This window comes from Lissotriton helveticus, chromosome 8 (genome assembly GCF_964261635.1).
Source record: "Lissotriton helveticus chromosome 8, aLisHel1.1, whole genome shotgun sequence".
Classification (NCBI taxonomy): Eukaryota; Metazoa; Chordata; class Amphibia; order Caudata; family Salamandridae; genus Lissotriton; species Lissotriton helveticus.
Genome location: NC_136069.1, coordinates 1,602,807,827 through 1,602,812,548, shown reverse-complemented (window position 1 = coordinate 1,602,812,548; position 4,722 = coordinate 1,602,807,827).

Below are 4,722 nucleotides of genomic sequence, written 5' to 3'. Positions count from 1 at the left end.
CTCCCCCCCTTCCCCTATTGAACTACCTATAACATGCTGCCCTGGGATCGAGAAAACCCCAATGTATCGAATTCATCCTACTGCGCTGAGGTAGATCATGCAAAGGAGGGGAAGTATATGGGGGATGGGTCGGCTGTGGGGCCATGGGTCTGATGTGAATTAGCTACTGAGGTTGACCCTACAATCTCTTGCAAACAGTCAACGGCCCCAGGACTAGTGATGTTTTGCTGTTCCTCATTGAGCCTCTATCGGTGACTTTAATGCTCCTGGGGTTCATTATATGCCCTCCAACTAGGGAAACACCAGTTCACTTAAGGGAAGACAATTCACCTTCAATAGATTTGAGATGAGCTAATAAGGAACCAATTCCAGCCTTAAGCAATTCTTTAACTTTACTCATACATTCCTTTTCTAGAATTTCAAGACGAGCCAAAAGGGGACTAAATTCTGCCTTAAATAACTTTTTAATATTACTCATACAATCTGCACGGAGTTTCTCTATCCACGCTGGCTTATTCACAGGATCCTGCCAGGCACATCCCTCAGTGAGAGCTTTGCCAACACACCTGTGCCTTCTAGAAGGGTCAGGAGCAGTCAGGGTGGATTTGTTAGGAAAGGGGCTAGCACTCTTGGCTCTTCGAGATTGCTTATTACCTCCACTACAGCATGGGGGCTAGGGTTAAGTGCTGTGATCATTTGAGGTTCCCGACAGTCGTTATTATGCGGGGAACTATGTGCATCCAATAAATGGGTGCAAGGTGAAGAGGAGGCACTTGACTTCAGAGATTGCTCAGCCTGGAGCGATAGTTGCCGTTCTGTTAATTGTTTCCGTACCGAGTACCCCCAGTGCCCAGTGTTCAAGTTCAAGGATTTATATAGCGCACTACTCACCCAGAGGGTCTCAAGGCGCTTGGGGGGGTTCATTATTTATCAAATAGCCAGGTTTTAAGTTCTTTTCTGAAGGAGATGTGGTTCTGTGTAAGGCGGAGGTGAGTGGGGAGTGAGTTCCAGGTCTTGGCCGCCAAGTAGGAGAAGGATCTGCCTCCCATGGTGGATCTTTGGATACGCGGTACTGCGCCGAGGGCTTGATTGGAGGATCTTAGTTGGCGGGTGGGTGTGTAGAAGGATAGTCGAGTGTTGAGGCATTCGGGCCCTAGTTTGTAGAGGGCCTTGTGTGCGTGGGTGAGGAGACAGAATGTTATTCTCTTGTTGACGGGAAGCCAGTGGAGGTCTTTCAGGTGGCCGGTAATGTGATCTTGGCGAGGGATGTCCAAAATGAGTCTCGCTGATGCGTTTTGGATGCGTTGGAGTTTTTTCTGTAATTTGGCTGTCATTCCGGCGTATAGGGTGTTTCCGTAGTCTAGTCGACTCGTAACCAGTGCGTGGGTGACAGTCTTTCTTGTTTCGGCGGGGATCCAATGGAAGATTTTTTTGAGTATACAAAGTACGTTGAAGCAGGAGGATGAGACGGCGTCAAGAGTGAGGAGTCTAGGATGAAGCCAAGGTTACGTGCGTGGTCTGTGGGAGTGGGTGCTGAGCCCAGATCCACGGGCCACCAGGAGTCGTCCCAGGCAGAGGGGGATGATCCTAGGATGAGCACTTCCGTTTTGTCTGAGTTAAGTTTGAGGCGGCTGTTTTTCATCCATACGGCTACTTCTTTCATGCCTTCGTGAAGATTGGTTTTGGCGGTGTTGTGGTCTTTGGTGAGGGAGAGGATCAGCTGGGTGTCGTCAGCGTAGCAAATGATGTTAAGGTTGTGTTGACGCGCGATGGAAGCGAGTGGACTCGTGTAAACGTTGAAGAGGGTGGGACTGAGTGAAGATCCTTGTGGTACACCGCAGATGACTTCCGTGGCTTCCGATTTGAATGGGGGAAGTCGGACTCTCTGAGTTCTTCCAGCTAGGAACGAGATGATCCAGTCCAAGGCTTTTCCTTTTATGCCGATGTTGCTGAGGCGTTGTATGAGGGTGTTGTGACAGACAGTGTCGAAGGCGGCGGAGAGGTAGAGTAGGATGAGGGCCACTGTTTCTCCTTTGTCCAGTAGTGTTCGGATGTCGTCTGTAGCTGCGATGAGGGCGGTTTCGGTGCTGTGTTTGGCTCGAAATCCGGACTGTGAGGGGTCGAGGGAGTTGTTGGATTTGAGGAAAGCGGCGAGTTGTCTATTGACGGCTTTCTCAATAACTTTAGCCGGGAATGGGAGGAGGGGTATGGGTCGGTAGTTTTTAAGTTCAGAGGGGTCTGCTGTGGGTTTCTTCAGGAGGGCGCTGACTTCGGCATGTTTCCAGCTTTCTGGGAAGGTAGCGGAGTTGAAGGAGCAGTTGATGACATCACGGAGATGGGGTGCGATGATGGAGTCTGCTTTGTTGAAGATGTGGTGAGGATATGGGTCGGTTGGCGAGCCAGAATGGATGGAATTCATTAGGCGGATGGTGTCTTCAGTGGTGATTGGGTTCCAGGCTCCAGTGAAGCATCCAGTCTATAGAAATGGTCTTGGTTGAAGGGGTAGTTAAGTTAGGTGGTTGGTTATCTAAAGCTTGTCACTTGCCCATCTTGTCAAGAGAGTGAAAAGGCTAGATGAGGCTGCTATCTAATCTGGAACTCGTCAGGCCCTTAATTTAGTGAAAGATTAAACGTCACAGAAGTAGCCATTATTAAAATAGGCTCCACCCTTTTGCTTCTGCAACCACTAAAATAAAAAAACATGAGACATCCAGAGTCAGATTTGAGGTCAGTAACAGTCTCGGAAGGTCCCAAACATGTAAAATGTGAAAGCAAAGGGTACCAACTCTTCAGGGACTCCTCAACACTTCAGGGGACCCTTATTCAGCCTAAGACCAAGAAATATCTCTGAGATTCAGGGCCCCTCATCACATTCTGCGGGGGGAGGGGGCAGCATTTTTCGTTCCACCACTGCATTCATTCATTCTGCCCCAGTGCAATGTACTCATACTGCCATTAGGTGCAGCAGTGCGCATGTGATGGGTCGAGAAGTCAACGCATCTCTGTATTATGGATACAAACCTCCATCGTTACTCGCAGGCTTGTGGATTTGCTCAGAAAATTCCACAGAAGTTACTGCCTACTTAGCGGAAGCCATGGGGAAGGTGAGCGGGAGCAGATACTGAATGGAATATGTAATCCTGTATCCTCAAAGTACTGGAGAAGCTGTGAATGACACCCCGATTGACAAGTAATCAACACCCTTGCAATACACTTCAAGAATAATTTGCATGTAACTAAGTTTCCGACCTGTTAATTTTCTCATCAGCAAAAGAGAAAACCGAACTGGAAAGAGGAAGAATGGTAGGGGAAACAACTGGAAGAATGAAGTGGCAGAAAGCAGGAAGTACATGCGTATGCATGTAGAAGGTCACAATCGCCACTGGACCGCATATATCGTACTGTGAACGCAGAGAAGCTGAAAAAATAAATTTACTTAATTTACTTCAAAACGACAACATGTTGTTCCCAAGCATGACTAACTTGTGTGAAGACTGGGGGGGGGGGGGGGGGGGGGGAACTCACCTTGCCTAATACAAAGTTCTTGGAAGGAGACAGCATGGCAGCATCACTCGAAAACGCGCTCATAAGTGAGGGAAAGTGGGAGGCACAAAATTAGTAAGCACCAAGGTAAAACGCGATTAAAATGCGGTCCTACTTTAATTGGTCACAAACAGACTGCATTTAAAGTTCGCCTTTAGATGGGTTGGAAAGATGAGGCCCAAGTAAAGCCTGTTCCTCACCCACCTGATCCTAGTCCTAACTCCCTGGTCCTCCTAGGCTGCTTTTTGGTCCTCCTCCTCCTCCTGGTCTTGGTGCTTGGCCTTTACCCCACAAGCCATGGTTCTCAACTTGTCCTCCCTTTTTCCTCTCTCCATCCTGGTCCTTCTCCTCATCACCGCCCTACTGGTCCTCTACTTTGTGTTCTGCTATCCCCCTCTACCAGGAGCAGTTTCCAATCCTCAGTCTCCCAGTCTTACTCATCCTTCCTCATGGTCCTCCTCTTGGTCGTTAAATAGCCTTTTTAATCTTGGAACTCCTTCAGGTACAGGTTTTTCTGATGCTGCCGCTAATATTCATCCTGATGGAACTGGTCTCTCCACCTTCATAGTTCCCCGGTCCTCCTCATCATTCAGGTCCTGGTCACCCTACCCTGGTCTTCTTTGCTCTCAATTCCTGGTAGAGTTATGGCTCCTCTTGGTTCTCCTGGTCTTAATCCTATGGATGTAGATCCTCCTGGTGCTTGTTTTCATAGTCCTGGGTCTCGTAATTCTAGTCCTCCGGGCTCCTGTAATTGTCCTTCTGGCCCAGGTCGGTTATAATGTACTTGTTGCATTCAGGAAATGCATCCCTATACCATATCAGTTCAAGTCTTCTTTGGTGCTTCTGGAACATGTGGGGATATATTTGGTTGGTGGTAACCAAATAATGATAAAAAGAAAATGATACATGGTGGCCCACTATATTGCTTAATATTAATCTAGCAAAATCACACTATACAGAGTTCGAAAATAAGTTTGGTGACTATAAAATGACAAGCAAATAGGTTTTCCATAAAAATACAAATATAGAAAAGCTAACCGGTTAAATTCTAAATCTAGTATGGTCATATATCAAGGACTATTTTTCGCCACATTTTCTGGAGTGAAAAAAACCAACCATAGCAAGCCAAGTATAATACAGAATACAAAATACTTTGCCTAAGATGAAATAGAACAAAAG